This window comes from Equus caballus, chromosome 27 (genome assembly GCF_041296265.1).
Source record: "Equus caballus isolate H_3958 breed thoroughbred chromosome 27, TB-T2T, whole genome shotgun sequence".
Classification (NCBI taxonomy): Eukaryota; Metazoa; Chordata; class Mammalia; order Perissodactyla; family Equidae; genus Equus; species Equus caballus.
The window spans coordinates 25,628,440-25,648,314 of NC_091710.1; the positions used below are offsets into that span (position 1 = coordinate 25,628,440).

At 48.9% G+C, this 19,875-nt stretch overlaps 1 long non-coding RNA gene across 1 annotated transcript in view; it reads left to right on the forward strand.

Annotated features, from left to right (window-relative positions):
* The first annotated feature begins 19,207 nt into the window (after positions 1-19,207).
* The window catches only part of LOC102147751 (uncharacterized), a 52,869-nt gene continuing 52,201 nt past the window's right edge, over positions 19,208-19,875 (forward strand). Inside the window, exon 1 of the long non-coding RNA XR_011433110.1 lies at positions 19,208-19,504. This is a non-coding gene — a long non-coding RNA (uncharacterized lncRNA). The remainder of the gene's footprint in view (positions 19,505-19,875) is intronic.

The following is a 19,875-nucleotide window of genomic DNA, read 5'->3' on the forward strand; positions in this document are numbered from 1 at the left end:
ACGTGAGGTCAGAGCACAGCAGCTGCCTGCGAAGCCTGGTGGAAGGGGGCCCACCTCGTTTTGGTGCCTTCCTGATGAGGTGTTTTTGCAGGAATGACTTATATCTGCAAGTCAAAAGAACTGAGTGTTGAGTTTGGCTAATGCCCACTGGGGAGCTGTCATTGCATCAAAGTTCGTTCATGGGTCAAAAAATTTCCCTGAGAATCAATTGTTTCTTCTTTCTGCCAGGTGGAGATGTGTTTGATCAGTCTTGCCAGGAGTGGGGGTGATGGTTGAGACTTTGATATATAATTGGGAGCACCAGATTATGGTAGAAAAAGTGCTGGTCTGGAGTCTTAAAACCTAGGTTGACTTGGCCCATTACTAACTACCTGTGTGACTTTGGGGAAATCACTTAACCTCTCTGGTCTGCAGGAGTCATATATGTACACGGAATATAATAATATTTGGGGATACTTACATGTGTCATATTGTGTAGTAAGGACCTTCGTAAAAAAATGAGTATTTAAAAGTTGATGTATAATATACAAGCTGGCAACTGCCCACAGCACAGTTTACAGTTTGTTGAACTACCCCACAGTGAACCCACTCGTGTAACCACCCCCCAGATGAAGAACTAGAACCTTACTAGAACCCCAGAATCCCCCCTCGGCCCTCTCCCTGCCACTCCCCAGCCTCTCTGCCCCAAAATGACCGCACCATAGATTGGTTTGGCCTGTTTCTGAACTTTATATAAATGAAATCCTACCTTTTTTGTGTATGTCTGGCTCGTTTTCTTCCCAAGATTCATCCATGTTGTTACAGGTGGCAGTAGTTCATTTGCTCTCATTGCTATAGAGGATCCCATGGCATGGTTACACCCAATATATCCACACCACCGTCGATGGGGATTTGGGTTGCTTCTAGTTTTTTGCCCTTCCACTTAATGTCCTGTTGCCTGCATTTCTGTCTGGCATGTGCCTGAGGTTGGAGTTGCTGAGTCCTACAGTATGCATAGGGCTCAGCTTTAAGAGATATTGTCAAATAGGCTTACAAAACGGGTGTATCGATTTCCACTCCCACCCGGCAGCACGTGAGCTTCTGTTCTGCCCATCTTCCCTAAAACTTGGTGTTGGCAGTCTTTTGTGTGGTGCTGTTCTGGTGAGGTAGAGCAGTATTGCATTTGGTTTTTTCATTGGCATTTCCCCAACGGCTACTGAGGTTAAGCACATTTTTTTACATTTATAAGCCATTTAAATATCCTCTTTTGTGAAGTGCTTAAGTCTCTTGGTCATTTTTCTATTGGATTTCTAAAAAATTTGAAAGAGTGCTTACTATATTTTAATTGCAATATGCCGTTGGATATACTTATTGCAGATATATGTACACACACATACATATATCTTCTCCTACTTTGTGGCTTGCCTTTTTACTCTCAACATATTATTACGAGCAGAATTTCTAACTTTAGCGTAGTTTAATATAGCAACGTTTCCCCTTATTAATGCCTCTTTTTGGGTTGTACTTATGAGATCTTTCTTTGGGCTGTGAGGCCTGGTGGCTTTCAGTTACACCCACTGCCCCCCGCAGACCAGGCGACTGGATGAGTGACCTGGGGAAGCCTCAAGGTAGCAGTACGCCTGTGAGGACACCATCCCTCCCATCCCAAGATGCTCGTGGAGCATCCCCAAGCTTGCAGGTGCCAGGTCCTGGCTGATTTGAAGAACCTGCTGGAGGCTCAAGGTTCCTGACTGGAATGAGGGGCTTAGTTAAGGGCACACAGGGCTTATGGTTTCCAGGAGCCATGTTGTTTGTTCACTTGATTGTGGGAAGAGACAGCATTAGCTGGCACTTTCCTGAAGACCACGTTTCTAGAACCTTTGTGGAAATAAAATCGCTGACTCAGTTCATAGCCATTTGTTTAGGTGTTAGACCCGGAGGCTCCTTGTTGGCCCAACTCCCTTTCAGGGAATGTCTGTCCTCCTGGGGCCTTGCTGAGTGAACAGGGCCTATGGGACCCTGCCTTCCTCTGTCACAGTGGATTGTGCCAGCTGTTGACCTGGGAGCCATGAGTAGCCTGACTGTGGGCTGGCCAGAGAACAACCAAAGGCTTATGTGGACTGGGACAAAATGTCCCCCTAAGCCAGTGAGATCTCCTCTTTGGGGAATCTGAAGCAGGGGCCAGAAAGAAGTTGCTGGCTGGTGTTGGGCACGTGTGCCAAAAGGCCTATAGAGTTGGGGTAGGGGAGCCATTTTGGGACTGTGTACTGGCTGAATATGTGAGGGACTGAGACTCAGAGGTGCCAGTCAGGAGGGTGAGGGGTATGGAGTGGGGGCCCAGAGAAGAGCAGAGAAATCATGTGTGAGTAAGACAGCAAGAGAGCACACCCCTGGTTTCTGCCTTCTTTGAGGGCTGGTTCAAAGTTTCCTGCTTTCCTTTGGGATCTCTGCGTGTCCTCGCAATAACCCTAACCTTTTATTCCAGCTCGTTTGAGTGGGTTTCTCATCCTTGCAATCAAAAGAGTTTGGACTAAGATAGAGCAGATCAAAGGCAAGAAAAAAAGAAAAGATTTATGGGTTGTAGTTTGTTCAATAACTTTATAGAATTCTAGTAAAAATTGATTCCCCTACAATTTAGATCACCTATCTTATTGACTAGAATTATGTCGGTGAGAATAACAGTGCTGCTCTTTAGCCATGAAAATGTGAATTCTGGAGATGTAAGCAAACAGGCAGCACACAGGCAGCTTTCTGATCTTCTTCCCCTAGTACAGCATGGCCCTCGTGTGAAGCTGGGGAGGCGGCGGGGTACCTGTGGCCGGTGGGCTGCAGGTTCCTCTCCTCTGCTCTCAGCAGTGGACTTCACGGTGCTTCAAAGGTTGTTGGGGTTGAAAGGTGGTTACAACTTAAATGGCCAAGAGGAGGAGAATGGTTAAATAAATTAGTGGTCTCCAAATGGAGTATTTATGGAGTCATTAAAGATGATGTCACTAAACAGGTTTTTAATCACATGGGAAATTAATTGTATAATAATATATAACATTAACTGGAAAACATGTAAAATGGATTATACAGATTGATCTCAACTTTGTTAAAATAAATGTGAAAACTGTTAAGAGTAGTCATCTATCTATCTATCTATCTATCTATCTATCTATGTGTCTGTCTGTCTGTCTATCATCTATCCATCTATCCTAGTTACACATATATTTTCCTTTCCATATTTTCTATGGTTACTTTTATAATCAGAAAATACAAATGAATAAGCTGTTTACTTAGATTCTCAAAGTGTGACATGAGTCTGTTCTGTAGTTTCCTTCAAACATCCATTCTTGGTTCTCAGTCCCCAAATCCCTGCCGTCTAAGGATGAGGGCATTTGAACCACATGCAGTTCAGGGCTTATCAGACGACCCTGCCCTGGTTGGCCCACAGCTGTGGCCACCCTCGCCGTATCCTTGGCACAGCATCCTTGACCTTCTTCAGGATGTATGAAGACAGCAGTGACTCCGTTTCTCCAGGTCGTGAAAGAGGATGGGACTCCAGCTTTGTGACTGCACAGCCAAGTTGGGATCTGGTTTATAAAAAATGTGGGAGAAGTGAGCGGCAACAAACTTTAAAAGTGCTTTGGGATCTTAGAGAGGAAGCTTGTTTCCAGCAACCCTGGCCAGGGAGGGCATTCTTGAGGTTTTGTCCCAGAACGGCCTGGCTTGGGTTTAAGTGGGACCTGGGGCAGGGGAGAGACCACAGAGACAGAGGCGGCAAGAGCTGGTGGGGACTTCAGAAACCACCTGGGTGGACACCACTGCTTTATAGAGAATGACAATTACTACCTTGACTCGAGTGTCTCCCATGTGCTAGGTGTGCATGTAAGTGAGAGGTGCTAGGTGCTGCACAGCTGAAATGTTGTGTAACTTTCACAACAGCTCATTGAGGCAGGTTTTCTGATCTTCGTTTTGCCAATGAGAAAACTAACCAACCCCAAAACAAAGCACGGAGACTGGCTCAGAGGGGTGAAGTGAGATCCACCGGTAACTGATGGCAGGTGTAGGACTCAAAACCACCTGTCCTTTTTATTGAACTCTGATGATAAAAATCAGGTACTGATCATGAATCAGGGGTTTATTGTGTGCCAGGCCCCGTGCTGAATGCTTTTCCTGCTTTATCTCCTTTAATGCTCAGGGCAGCTCCATGAAACAGATCCTATCAACATTTCCATTCTGCACGGAAGACCCGAGGCTTAGAGGGACTTGTGAATGGTCACAGAATGAGTAGTGGTGAGCCGGCCTTGGAACCCAGGATGGTCTGAGGCCAGGTCAGAGTTATGACCATGACTTCCAGTGACCTCCCCTGGGCTGGACCCAGAATGGCGTGTCCAGTGGCAGGGCCCTAGATTCCAGAACTTCACCCAAATGGCAAGTAGAGGGTAGCAAGCACAGCACGACTCTGGAGTCCACAAACTGTGTTCTGATCACACCAATCAACATATCAGTCAATCAATGCACGCATCCATCCATCAATGTTTCTAGCTTGGAATGGGGAAATTGGAAATTTGGTGATCTCCAAGATCTCTCGGCTCAGCAATTCTCAAATTTTACTGAGCTCTTCACTTAAATCTCGTCCTTTGCTAAATGCTGTGGAGGGAGGGATGGAGGAAGAATATACTTCTGGCTTGCCCTCGTGGAGTTTGGGGGCAGAGTTAGGGGGAGACATGTGATTAACATGCATAAAACAACTAGACAATAGCGAAGTGGTAGACAGCCTGGCACATAGTGTAATTCTGAGATCAGTGTGGATGGAGCAGTTGGAGAAGGATTCTCTGTGTGTATGTGTGATTATATGTGAGTGAGTGTGTGTGTGTGTATATGAGTGAGATGTGAGCATGCATGTGTATGAGTGTGGGAATGTGTGTGCATATGTGAGTGAATATGTGAGTGCCTGAGAGCAAGAGTGTAGGTGCATGTATGTGAGCATGGGTGAGTATATGCGTGTGTGAGTGGGTGTGTGTATGTGAGTGTCTGGGTAAGTGTGTGTGGTGGTATGTGATTCAGTGTAGACAGGCCTGGGTTAGAGGAGAAGAGCATGAAGACCCAGGGACCCCAAACGTAGAAATGGCCCATGCTATGGCTGAGATGAAAGGTGAGGGAGGTCACTCTGCAGAAAATAAGGAAGGCAAAGAGCTGAGTGTTTGTGGGTCTGGAGGGCATTTTTGTCAGTGGTCCCCTCTGACTTAGTGTCCAGGAAGACTTGCACTCAGTTTACTGCCAGGGAACCACCTTCTGGGCTTGAGGGCTAAACATCTCAGTCGAACAGGTCTGGCCCAGAGGAAGACGGCATTCCACGCCTTGCTCTGGAGGTCAGGCCTGAGGCCGCCCTGAATGAAGGGAAGAGGCCACTGACGGACCAGTGCCAAGACGAGGCCCGTTAGTCTTGGGTGGAGGGACCATGTTTTCTGAGTCCAAAACAAGGGCCCTTCCTTTGATGAAAGGCTTTTTTCTGCTTTACTCCAGACATGCAAATAAATTACATATAGCTATGCATTTCATTAATTATCTTTATCAAGTAAGAGTAAAATTAGAGACAATTGATACAATTTCAGTTCATATGGTCATAGAACCAAGGAAATATTTACTGGGGTCTTTGAGATAGAGCCTTTCTGCTGTCTGGGGGGGGTCTCTGAGAAGGAGCCAGGGGAGGTCTCAGCAGCAGGTGGCCATTGAAAGGCCCTATTCCAGACCCAAGGCCAGGGAAGCTCTTGCAACAACTGGAGAGAACTCCAAACCTCTAGAGAGGCGGGCTGACCTCCCACCTCCCAGACAAGGATTCCTTAGTCCCAGGAGGCTGGGCCTGGGTCTGCTGGGTTGGATGGGATGGGCATAGATGCAGAGTTAACCATGGTCCTTCCTGCAGTGCGCTGTGGCCGTAGGTCTTTTGTCCTCTGGCTAGGAGCCTATATCTCCCACGGTCTTCACTCCCTGTCCCACCCAGCCACCGGAGCTGTGTCCAGAAGATCTGCAATCATGTGCAAGATCCCAGTTCCCGGGCCTGGTGTCGGCACTGTTTTCTTTCTTGCACACACGCAAGGACCTTTGAGTCGGCAGCTGTTTTATAAGGTTGCTACTTCCTGCCCTTGCTTTATTACATCTGTTCTTTGGGGCATGGTGTTATAAATTGGGTATGTGATGATGTGTAATCACTAACTGAAAAGCCAATACATTTTCACTGTACCGGCAGCAAGACAAATAAAAGGCAAAATGAAAGGCTTGTGCTCTTTTGACAAAGGGAAAAGCACACAACACACATATTAAAGAAAAAAAATCAGATAGCAAATTGAAAATGTTGTCATCTCAGGGGAGTTGTTTTCTTGGGGCAGTCTGGCTTGTGTTTGCCTCCTGGGAGCAGGGTGCCTGGTGGCTGGGAGGTGGGGAGAGTGGAGAATGAGCTTTTATTCCTCTTGGGAACCACATTATTATTAGGCTTTGTAAACCTCAGGAGATTGCCCTAGGCGCTTATGAGATATGATCCGGGCAGGCTTTGATCCAGAACAACTGGTCTGTGGTTGGAGGACGTGGGACAGAGAGAGACAGTTGGAGACAGAGATAAACAGAGAGAGAGAGAAGCACACATGTTTGTGTTGGTATGGGTGTGTATAGCAGAGTGACTTTCCTCAGCAGAAGTTCAGTAAATCGTCCTGGTTGATATTGATGTGTATAGGACAGTGTGGGCCATATAATGAGACCCTAGTAAGTGATGCTCCCGTGTCTCTTCTGAATCAGTGCTTTCACACAGCCAGAATCGAACACGATGAGGGCATGCGTGTAGAGTACCGTTTGAGAGCTTTTAGGAAAGAAGTCCTTTTGCCCATTCAAATTCAGTAAATAGGAATATTCATTCCTATTCAACTCCATGACCCTGCAGAAATATAGTCTATAGGCCCATTGAGTTCTGTTCTGCTTTGCTCTTTCTTCTCTAAAGCCCCAAGGACAATGCAACAGATACAGGGCTTGGGGGATAGTTATTTGAAACCGATAAAGCAAAAGATAATAGGAATAATATATATTGATAGTCTATAAAAAGTTTTGCCAGAAAAAAATAAAAGGGAAAGAATCTTTAGGCTTGGTAACTCATTGCGTTCATGAAGTCGAGAAGAATGTGACTAGAGATAAGGGTCTCTCCTTTGTAAGGAGGATTCCACTATGTGAGCATCCTAGAAGTTTGGACTTTAGCAGCCCTTCCGACACACTGATATCAGAATGATAGCAATAATAATAATAATTACATCGACACGACTACATTACATTTATGGATCGCCTGTATACAAAGCTGACCAACGATGAGAACCCAGCGCAAATGACCAGGGCCCAGCAGGCTGGAGAGGCCTGGGGCTGTATTGCATATCAGTACAAATCTCCCCTCTCAGGGGACCCCAATTTTTTTTTTCTGGGGCAAAACCAGCTCTCAGCAGGTTTATCTTCAAAACTGTTTCATAATTTACTTCACTTTGTTTTCTCAAGTATTCTATGAGGGGGACAGGAAAGGCATTCTTATCATTCCAGAATTATGCATGGGGAAACCAAGGCTCGCACAGGGTGGCTGACTCATCCACAGTCGCCAGTGGCAGAGCCTGGATCCACCAAGGCCTTCCCTGGCCTGCTTCAGGCATCTCTAGGCCATCCTGCGAGGGGCTGTGACAGAGAGGAGGCCCCCCGGACAATAATACCAGCGCATTCTAGGTCATCCTCATGTACCAAACAGTGCTACCCAATTTCAGTTCTGGAGCATTTGTACTCCCACCACGTTGGTACCTAAGGAGGCCCAGAAGTGACAGCATGGGGTTCCTGACTGGTTGCTGAGCAAGCCTGGCCCCTGTTAGGCTGAACTTCCTAGCGGTTAAACAAAATAAACCCTCCCCGTCTGCAGACGTTAGATTCCTATACCGGGTGAAAATGTGCTTCTCCTTCGCATGCTAGTTCACAATGGGAGATCACTTTCTGGGAGGAAGATGCTGGTTTCTTAAGTTATTTCATACAGACCTTCACTTAATTTAATTCAAACAATGAGATTTATGTATTAATATGCTCTTTTTATTTTTATCGTCTGTCTCTACCACCCACCCCCCAATCTGAACGTAAGTTCTGTGAAGGCAGGGATTTTTGCTCTGTTTTTCCACTTAAGAACTTAAGTGCTCAGAACAATGCCTGACATTTGTAAGTGCTCAGCAATTATTTTTTGTTTGAGTGACTGAATGGTAAAATAAAGGGACAATAGCAGATGCTGACGATCTTAAATAATATGTTCATGCCAGGTAAAGGTAAAGGATGTCACTGATGTTTGATCGGTAGTTCAAATGGAGAGAAGAAATGAAACAGCTAAGCTGCCACATGGGTCTGGGGACCAGAGGCACACAGAACCCAAAGGTACCCACACCCACTTTGAGAGGGTACATTGCTCAGATCCTGCTTTTTTTCAGGTCGATTCTCTCCCAGTGATTGAGTAGTAAATAGGCCAGAAATATTTTCTGTTAATTTTTTTTCAAGTTGAATTTCGGAGTGAATTATTGAATTGACTGGTCCATAAAAATAATAAATCAGTAGTTAAGAGTGAAATTCGTTGTTAAAAGGCAAAAGGCCAAATGATGACATAATAAAGATGATGGATGAAATCAGGAGTCAGCACACCATGGCCCCTGGGCCAAATCCTGCCTGGCACCTGTTTTCGTAAATAAAGTTTTATTGGAACACAGCCAGGCCCATCCATTTCCCGTTGTCTGTGGCTGATTTCATGCTACCACGAGAGAGTTGAGTAGTTTGTGACAGAGTCCGTATGGTCCGCAAAGCCTGAAATATTTGCAGTCTGGCCTTTTACAGAAAATGTTTGCCGACCTCTGGATTAAATGATGGTCCACATGTTAAAGTCCAAAGAATCGAGCTGACAAGGAAGTGAAAGCTAGAGCAGTGAGATCTCTCTGCTGGTAAACCCAACGCCAGACACTTAGCTTTTGCAAAGTATCATCATCCATCATAGTTAACTAATGTTGTTGATTTGAATATTATTGGTTTGGTAGTTTTAACTGTACTTATTCTAAAAATTTATTTTTATTTTATATTTGCCTAAGAGCTGGAAGCGTAGGATGTATACCTAGGTTAGTGTTTGTATGTGTTAACTTTACCGTAAAATGACTTAAGTCAACCCCACGGGGAATGGTGAGATTTTTTCCCCTTTACACGTACTCTCATCCTTTACTTCTGAAGCCTGAAAATTACTGGCTTAAAGGCATCTGGTGGGAGCTTGTACCTAGGTTTTGCTAAATCATGCTACGGTCACCGTTAATTGTCGTCCTCTAAACTTGTGTGGGCAGGGCACAGACATTATTAAAATTTCTCTCATTTCTGGTTTGGTTCATTAGGTATTTGCCTTGTAATCTGGAGAAGTCAAGAGAGAAGAAACTTATTGGGAGGTAATTCCCTGAGTCCTGCTTTTTTGTCCTTTTACAATTTTGGGGTGACTGGATTCTGATCGTGCCCCACTACTCCTCATCTTTGAAAATGTGGGGCAAATTGTCATGGTTACAGCTTTAAAAGTGTGTCTTCGGCCCCGAGCCAGACTCCTGGAGCCCAGTGGGCCTGTGTCTGGGGGCCTGGGGGCCCGAAGGCCTTTCCTGTTAGTGGTTCTCTGGAGTGAGGCTGCCCGCAAATTCCCAGAGCTTGAATCTGACGAGCGTTCACCGTCTGATGCAAACGCACGTGTCACTTACAGAATCTCTGGATGTTACAGGATCATAATATTTTAGAGCCAGAGGAAACACTGAAGTTCAAAGAAGTCAAGGCTTTTGCCCAAAGTCACAAAGCTAGTGAGAGGCAGAACTGGGATGGTACTAGCCGTATTAAGGAAACAAAAGACAGAAAACAAAAAACAAAACAAAACAAACCAGAAGAAACCCTTGACAAAACAAAATAGCTGAAGTTATCTTCACCCTGAAGTTAGAAATGTAAAAACACGTGGCAATAGAAAGCTAAAGATTTTGTTTACGACATTAACTCTGGGATGTCATCTATTTCTATTTTCAGAAACTCTCTTTGACTTTGTTCTGAGTTGATTTTTATAGCTTATGTTATAGACTATGTTCTGTCTGCTCTTTATTCTCTAAGTCATACAGCGGCCTTTGATGGCGAGCAATATAATTCTGACCTGCGCTTGGCAGAATGCAAATCCTACTGTAACGATACGAGGACTCACACCGTCTTGGTCCCCAATCTGAAGATGAGCTCAGCCTTCATGTGACCTGATAAGCTCACATGGTCCCTGAATCGGCACTGGAGTGAGCTTTTGAAGCACAAATCTGATCATGTCCCTTCTGCTTAATCCTTGCAATGGTTTCCATAGCTTCACGCGGGAGCAAAGCTTCTGGCTGTGCGGGTCAGCCCTCTCTCCTCCCCGGCCTCCTCTGACAGCTGCTTCTTTTGCCTCCTCTTCCACTCCAGCGGCGCAGGCTGCCTCCAGGCCCTGGGTCCCATTGTGCAGTCATCCTTTCGCCTGGTTGGCACCATCTCATCCTTGAGCTTTCAGTTCAGTCATCACTTCCTCAGGAGAGCGTCTCTGCACTTCCCGGTCCTTGAGGTGGGACAGTACCGGGCATGTCCCCGAAGCTCTGAATCACTATTGCCAGTTTCCTTTCATTTGTATCAGGCGCTGACTTGACGGTGAGCTCCGTGAGGCAGAAAGAGTGCTTATTCTCTGTTGAATCCCCAACCCAAGTGGCACCTATAGATGCGCAATAAATACTTGCTGACTCCTGAATGAATGAATGAGTGAATGAAGGAATGAATGAAATTCTGGTCCAGGGAAGGATCCTAGCAGCAGGATCTACAATTGCCAGCAGAACGTGTTGGGGAGAGAATCCAATTTGCGGTCACTAAGACCTTTATTCAAATCTCTGTGTAAGCTGGCCTCTCTGAGCCTCAACTAATTCGTCTGGAAAGCAGAGTAAGTACTGACACCCGGGGCACAGGGAACTGTGAGGATTAAGGAGGCAACCGGTGAAAACTCCGGGTCTTTTCTCCCTTCCCTCAGACACAGACACAGCCAGCGAGGCTCCTTCCCATTTCAGATAGGAGCCTGGTCAACGCCAGACCCCGGCTGCTCTTGGGCTCACCCAGTGTTTGGGAAGCTGCTGGCGACCCATGGAGGCGAGACCCACGGGGTGGGGCCAGGCCTCAGCCCGGCTTCAGAAGACAGCTTTGCATGCCAGGGCTCAGAGAGCAGCCCCGGGACCCTACAAGGAGACGAGCTGGGCCTGGGATCTCAGGAGTTAAACAGCAGCCACTTAAGATGGGCCCATCCAGGGGTGTCCCCGTTCATCATGATAAGTGTCATAGCAAAATCAATTCTCTGTGTACTTTTGGGAATTACAACTATCATTTTGGTGTGATTTATTTGGTGTATAACACGAACATGGCCATTTGTTTCATCTTTCTGAAAGTTCATCTAAAATTGCTTTGAGTTTCTGGTTTTCGGGAGTGACATGTCCAATTGTGTCGTCTCTCCCATGAAATATGGATCGAGGGATGTGCTGCTGCCGGCCTCGTGTCCTCCCTGGTTACCTGCTTTAGGTGGCAAGGGAAGTGTTATTGCTTTGATTTCTCTTCTCCTCTCCTTGTCCTCCCCACACCGGAATCCGGAACCAGTCTTCAGACCAGCACACAGTTAAACCCCAGGGCTTTCCTCCCTGCCAGCCCTGGGAAACTTCTCTCTCCGGCAAAGAAGAGAGATGGCCTGTGAAGGTACCGGGCTCTCCACCCACTCCTGCAGCCTCCCCTGGGGGTTATCTCCCTCCCACCCAGTCGCAGTCCTGTCCTGGCCTTTAAGCCCACTTGAACCTGGACACAGCATTTAAAATCTCCCCTTGTGGTCTTGGGTTGAAATGGACTGATATGAGTCACCCACGACTGAACTGGCTGTGTGGCTTTGGGCAGTTCCCTCCATTTCTCCGAGTTTTCTCATCTATAAAATGGTGATTATAACAGGGTGAGAATTACCAAAGCTAATAGCCTTAGCGTGTATCCAGCACTTAGCTGGGGTGCAGCAAAGGCTGCCTGTTCCCATCGTCATGACCCCTGGTCTCCGCTTTGAGCTGAGCTGTGTGACTGGGGTCTCAGTTTGCCCTAATTGGAAAATGGCCGTCTGAGGTGAGCTGGAGGCCTGTGAGAAGATGGGCGTGTAATCTGTGGGGTGAGTAACAGAACTGCCTGGTGGGAGACAAAGGGTGCCCTCCAAACTCTGGCGATGCTGCATTGCTGGTCCTCCCTTCTCTGTTGCGGGCTGGAAGCATTTGGTGCTGGGCCCTTTGGGGCAGGCTCCGAGAATCCTGGGACACAGGGTGCACGTGAGGTCAACATACTGCCAGTCTTCCCATCTGGCTGTGGCATCTGTGGGGAGGCCTGTGGTTTATTCCTGACATCTTTTTACAATAATAACACCACCCACCATGTATCACATGAACAGACCCCTAAAAAATCAATGTCTGGATTTTTTTCCCTGGGACACCTGTTCTGTTTTCTCGAAATGGAGCAGCTATCTTTGTATAAATTCCCCCCAACATTTAGGTCAAGGCCTGGCCCATCCAGGGCATGCTGTCATCAGAAACACTGTCACATCTCCCCTCTGTGGTGTCCTTGCATTCTCAGTTCTTTCTGTGGGAAATGTGCTGTCCCCACTGCCTCACAGCCAAATCTTCTCATCCTTCAAGATTCAAATGGCACCCCCTCCGAGAAGCCCTCCCTCGTTCTCCCTGTGGGTTATGGTCTCTCCTTTCCTTGTGCTCCCACGACTCTTTACCTGCACCGCTATTTTGGCATCTTTCACTTTTTCCTTTGTAGCAGAGATCCTTAAATGCATGCCTTATCTGCCCAACTATATTTTAGTTCCTTTTTGGGGGGACTTTGTCTTTTGGCTTCTGGTACCTAGCTCAGTGTCTGGCACAAAACAGACCCTTCATGCATTTTTCTGGGGAGTTAAATGACTAGGAGGAAAGTGATCGTGCTGTGCTGCTCCTAAGGAACCTCTGGAACCTGGCATTGACGAACATTCCGTGCTGCCCAGCGCCTCCTCGCACTGAGAAGTGTTAGACCTGCCTTTTGGTGGTGATTTCTGCTTTGGGGAGCCTTTGGTTCAAGTCTCTCCTGTTCTCCCGAGGTAAAGAGCTATCTCAAAGTCCCACAGTGGAGACAGGTGGGCTCTCTGTGGGCGGCATGGGGAGGATGCTGCAACGAGGATTAAAAGTCCTGGAAGCTGAACAGGCAGAGTCCGACGGGAGAGGGTTTGCCCGAGTTAAGGGCCAGGGGCAAGCTGTTCCTGGGAACTGAACAAAGAGGATGGCGGATTTGACCTCAAACAGTGGTTCAGGTCTTAGTTCACCGTTAATGGAAGAAGAACGTTTCCAGGAGCTGCGGGATTGGCACCCACACCCCCTCCCACTTCCTGCAAGCACAGAGAGAGCCCACCTTCCCAGCAGCAAGGCAGCAGGGCCCACGTAAGACAAATGTGTCTTCCTCTTTCCCCTCTTCCTCCTGCTCCAGGGTGAGGCGGAGAAAATCCCCCGAGTTACTTCAATTCCATGGATGACTGGGGAGAGCTTTAGCACAAGTAACACAGCCACCTGCCTGGACTGAGGCGTGGCCAGCCTCCCCCTCCTGCCCTCCCCTCAGGCTGCTTAAACGGGCACCATTGACCTTTGAAAGGCATGTCACTAATGCAGGTGTTAACCTTAATGCCACTCACTTGGGCCTGTCATTAGCACTCAGGCCTGTGACAGGTGTTTGTTGTGGCCCTGGCAGGAAGGTCAGCACCTTGGAGCTGCCGAGTTCCCCAACCTCAAGTCGATACTTGAGGGCTGGCAAACGGCCAGGCTCAAGTTGGCTGCAGCGTGGCCCCAGGGGTGGGCCGGGTGGGGTGGGGTCAGACGGGGCTTTGGCAGTGCCCTAGAGCTGGGAAGAGGGCTTCATGCCCCACTCTTCTCCTGGTGCCTGAGACACTCTTTCCTCTCCCGCCTCCTCCAACTAGCCCCTCCCCTGGGGGGTCACAGTGCTGACCTGGGCCTCCTGGCTGGGGGACAGCACTGGGACAGCCTGGGACACTCCGCTGCCTGCCGCAGCCCGGGAACTGCAGTGGGCCGCTGGTCTCCTGCCGGGCACTTCTGCTCTTTGGAGATGGGCCTTGGGCAGGCAGGGAGGTCCCCGGGGGCAGGCGGCTGCGCTTCCAGCCCTGACAGGGACCACGCCTCGTGGGTGCCATCCTGGCTGTGTGCCTTGTCTGTCCGGGATCCTTGACTGGACAAGCCAGGGGAAAAGCCCAGAGAGTGAGCACCTTCGGGGCAACAACCAGCAGAGGACAAGCTGTTTGTTTATCTTCTTTCCGTACCTTGGGGAGGGGCGTCCAGGAAAGTCGTGTAGCTCAACCCACCAGCACTGAGTAAGAGAGATAAAAGAGATACTGGGGTTCATTTATTTCACTGTTTCTCAAATTTTTACCAACTATTCTGTCATAAGCAATTATCCTAAGTCATTTCTGTCATAGCAGTTATGGCTTGAATTCTCTGTACCATCTTCATCCTTCATTCTTGGGATTAACAGTAACAATAATCATCGAAATAATACAACCTCCACTGCCAATGGCATTTATCGCGTATTCATCACATGCTGCGGATTTTGTATACATTCTGCTATTTCATTGTGATAACAGTGCCGTGACGTCGGTGTTGTCACCCTCGCTTTATTGATGAGGAAACGAATGCTCAGAAAGGATGTACGACTTGCTCAAGGTGGAGCCAGGGTTCGAACCCAGGTCCAATAACTCCCAATGCACTTAGCCCCTCCCCTTTGCCGCTGCTGCTGAGTGTGGTTTTCAATCGACTCTGCCCTCGGGGTCAGGAGAGCCGCACAAGGTCATGGAACAGAGGCCCGGAAAAGTGGACCATCCCTGGAGTCCCATGGCTAGCTTGTGGCTGCGCTAGGACCCATCTTTACCCCGCCGACAAATGACTTGGTGTGCCCAGCACAGTGCTAGATCCTTTAGGGGGTTCCAAAAAGAATATGTCCCACACTCCAGGAGCTACCATTTGCTGGAGAAATCAAACTATCTTCATAGAGAATGTTTACTGAGATTTTACTCTGTGTCAGGCCCGTGTTTCACATTTAGCTCTCATAATTATAAGGTATGCACTGTCATTATCCCCTTTTATAGCAAGCAGAGCGAGGCCCAGAGATGTTAAGCAACTTATACAGGGCCATACAGCTGGGAAGGGGGAGATAGGACTCAAACCCACATCTGGCTGACTGCAGAGCCCTCACACTCATACTTCAAACACAGAGAAAATGACTGGAGAGCCATGTGGGCTAAGCTTTGAGGACCCGACTCTGTTACAGGACCTCAGGGAAAGAAGAAAGATGTGTGGGCAGGGGGATTTGGGGAGGGGAGCTCCTCAGAGAAGGTGGGACTTGAGAAGAGCTCTGATTGTGATTGGAGAGAGTCTGGGGACGGTGGCCTGGGTGGAAAGAACACCCTAAGTAAAGGCTGGGAATTAAGGAGGGTAAATCCAGTGGCTGTGTGTGCCTGCTTGATGGTGGAGGAGACCTTCTCTCTTTGACTCTCAGCTCTGTCATCCTTGGCTACTCTCACTGATGGGTGGATTCCAAACCTTCTTTGGGGAGTTGAGAAACTTCGGTTTCCCCATTAGGAGATGAGCATCAGTCATGGCAGCACGTGTGGCCAAGCAGAAAAGCATGTGGTTTGGAACTGGATGGAAGTCTGACCCTGTCATTTCCAAGCGTATGTCTTTGGGCGACTCTTAGCCACGCTGAGCTCAGTCTTCTCATCTGTAAAAACTGGATAAGAACAATGAGCTTATTTACCTCTGGATGTGAATTTTGACAATCTAATGAGATAAGGTTCCGGTAAAAAGCAATTTGTAAATTGCATATCTTCCTCAGTTATGGTTATTAATTAAATGTGAACGTTTGCTAGTAATCAGGTTGTGCACGCGTTTGAGTGGTTCCTGCATGTCTAAGTGGTTATGATTAGGTTTACGTCTTTAACTACAGATGTGAGTATTGAACACCAATGCATATGATGTGTGTGTGTGTGCGTGTTTGTATGTGCATGTATATTTGTCCTTCGGTCTGAGGAACAGCCCCTGGGAGGCACTACCCAGTGATAACCCCAGGAGAGACAGCCTTTTACTTTGTGACTCCACCTGCCAGGCACAGTGGCTCCCACGTGCTGTCTCGTGGCCTCGCAGTAACCCTGGGGGTCCATTGCCATGATCATTGTTTTTAACCTGTAACAGAGCCTGGATCTGAACTGAAGTGAGCTTCAGTTCACTCCCACAGCTGCTGCTGCTCTTTCCAGAAATCAGAAGGAGCCCTTGCCGGACAGATGGACACCTTCTTCCTAGGGTCACCCCGAACCTGTCTCGTTAGCACCTTCCCGCCGGCCGGCTTTGCAGGCAGCTCACTTTTCTTCCCTGGCGATCCTGTGGGTGTCTCTGGCTCACACCCTCGGCTGAGCCCACCCAGGCTTCTGACGGCTCAGGGGGCTCCTGACCTTTTAGCTCCTATTGTAGACTCTTCTGTACCCCGAATCTCTTCTCAAGGGGATGGAGGTAGAGGAATGGCTTGCTCCTGTCTTCCCAGCCATTTTCTCTGGGACAACCCCCCTGGCCTGCACCCAGATTACAGGGAAGCCATCTGTAATGTGGGTGGCCCTGCCTGGCTTGGCGTTCCACTGGAGAGGAAACCCAGCAGGGGTTGGGCAGGACACTTCGAGGCCCAGTGGGAGACCCTGCTGCCATCCCCTGGGGTGGGGGGCACAGGATTCCTTCCTCACTCAGCCTCTGTGCGGTTGGTTCCATGTCCGGCTGGACTTGTGCTGTGCGCTCCCCTGCAGGACGCCAGCATCTCTTAGAGAGCTCTGGGCCTCCTGCTGAGACTCGGCTTCATATGTCTACCCTTGGGCTCAGAGGGGAGCTGCGCTGGCCTCAGGCTCTTGGTGGCCTTCGAGGAGCGTGGGGTGAGCCACCAGGCTTGTAGAAGGTTGATTGCCATTTCCTACCTGAGATTGACACCGTGATGGTCACATACCTCACACAGATAAATGTGCCCACAGACAGTGCCTGATAGTAGCCTGTGCACGTATATGGACGCCCTAAGAGAGCGCTGGATGTATACTGATGCATAATTTGAAGGTATAACTGATTTTACTTTGATTATGGAAATAATGTACACCTACTGAGAGAAATTTTAAAAATATACATATGTATAAAGAAGAAATAAAAATAACCCATCAGCCTACCACTGAAAGAGAGCCTGTGTTACCATTTTTTTGTAATTTTTTCCATTCTCTCTCTCACTGCCTAATATGCACATATGGCATATATGCCTGTGTGTGTGTATAACATGTATGTATATGTATTTAATGCTCTTCTGGTTATGCCGAACCAGAGGCCTAGGAGTTACTCTTCACCCTTCCCCCAACAGCCCTGCACCCTCCCACCCCTTATCACCCTCATCTCTCACCCAGTCCCTCTAATTAGGCCTCTCTCATTGTCTCCCAGTCCACTTGTCTCTAAGCTTCCATCCTCTCCCACCTGAATTACTGCAATGGCTCCAAAAAGGTCTGCCCATGTCGCACTATCCCCTCCCTTCAATATTAGCGCAGTGACTAAGCTGTTTGGCACAGACTGCCTGGCCCTGCCCCTTCCCAGCTGTGCAACCTCAGGTAAGTGACTTCTCTTCCATGAGTCTCAGCTTCCCTATCTCACAGAGCGGTGAGGATTAAAGAAGCGAATGCCGGCATGGCACTTAGACTGGCGCCTGCACGTGGCATGCGTTTGCCACCGCGCAGCCAGAGGCTCTCCTGGAAGCACGGGTCTGATCACACCACTGCTCCATGTGAATGTGGCAAAGGCTTCCTCCCCCTGCCCTCGGGGTGAGCGAGTGGGAGCAGAACCCTCACTGCAGCCTGCAAGATCCACCGGGGCGGCCTCCTCTCTCCTCTGGGTCCCATTCACCCCTCTCTCTCTCTCTGAGTGGGGCCACGCTGGCCTTCTTTCAGTCCTGGGAGCCGCTGAGCTCCCTCTTGCCGTGACGTCTCTGCATGTCCTCTTTCCGCCTGAAGACTTTCCCTCTCCATTCTCTCACCTACAGCCTGCTCCTTATCCGTGTGCTTTGTTACACATTTTTCTGTTATAAATAACTTAAATATGTCTCTGCACGTCAGTCTTCATGGGTGCCTCTGATTATGTCCTCAAAACAGACCCTGAGAAGTGGACTTTCTGGGCCAAAGATTATGAACATTTTTAAGGCTTTTCATGATTTTTACCGGATCACCTCATGGAGGAAACACATACTTCTCAATCTTCTTGCCACCTGTCCATTTCCTGGGCTTCTGCGGCATTGGGTTCGAATCTTTAATCAAGCCGTGATCACTTGTCCTTTCTGTCAGAGTTGTCTGTTTACTCCCAGTCTCCTGACCTAGACTATGAACTGTTCCAGGATGGGGCTGGGTCTAATTCAGCTTCCTAGCTCCCCAGGGACCGAGTCCGTGGCAGGGGCCTAGTGAACACATGCTGAGCTGGACTGCCTTGAACATATGAGCTGTTGTCTGTCCCTTTCCACAGCGGGATGGAAATCAGGAATCCAGATGTTTGGTAATAAATCAGTGGGTCCCAAAAATGTCTAAAAAGAGGGAAAATCCAACACTTGCTGTATACTGGCGGGTTCTCGCTCTTTTTCTCTCTTCCCCAGCCTAATGGCCGAGTGAGAGAAGAATCCAGTTTAAAAGTTGCATCTCCTCTTTCTGAGCGGAGGAATGGGCATGTCTGCAGGAGCCGCAGCTCAGGCTGGCCCTGGGCAGGGTGCGCCCCAGGCTCTGCACGGCCCGGCCTGCTCCTTCCTCTGGGGGAGGTGTTCCTAGGACCTTGCTTACTTTCCCCCAAGGGAAATGTCCTCCCTTGCCCCTGCTGTGTCCTGTCTCTCTGTGACTGGCGAGAGAAGGCAGATCAGACGGCTCTCCCTTCTGGTTTCGCTGGAGGTGTCCTGTTCTCATGACCCCCAGGGCCATCAGTGGTCCCACTGCAAGAGCCCCTTGGGGCACACGGTGCTTGGCCCTGCTGGCCCCTGCTCCTCTGCAGGAGTGGGCCACTGGACACTGCCTTGTTGTGGGCTGGACAATGAACACTTAAAACCTTCAGCTCAACCTTTGTGAAAAAGCCTCTTGGCCCCTAAGTGTTTGCCGCCTGCTAAGGAGGCGTCTCTACCCAGCAGAGAAGCACTTAAAGCTGCAGCCTAGGATGTTTGGTTTGGAAAAGCTATGAGGCTTCTGGAACAGCCCTCCTATTTTGAGATGGGGACTCAGTGATGTGGATGCCCCCAGCCCGGCCTCTCGCGGTCTCTCTGCTGTGCTCGTATGTGTGTGACACACGCTGATTCACTGTTCAAATAGCAACTTGTTTCATCAACCCCCAGACCCTACAAGGTAGGTGCTGTTATCCTTGTTTTACAGACGGGGAATCTGAAGCTCAGAGAGGTCACGAGCTCCAGGGAGGCTGAGCCAGGAACGGAGCCAGGCAGGCAGGTTCCAGAGGCCCGGCTCCCAGCCACTGTGCTGGGCCGCTCTCCAAGAAGGGCTGAAGGCCGGCGCGGGGTCCCTGGGTCCTGGGGAGGCTCTGTGAGCCCACGGGTGTGCCTGCAGGTGTGTATGTGTGTGTGTACGCATGTGTGTGAGGGAGAAGCTTTGTCCACTTGCTGCGGAGGCCCTCAGCGCTCGGGGAGCACGAGGAGGCAGTGAGGTCTGGTCACGCGGGTGAAAGTGGACAGGCTGTAGCACTAAGCCAGAGCTGAGTTTGA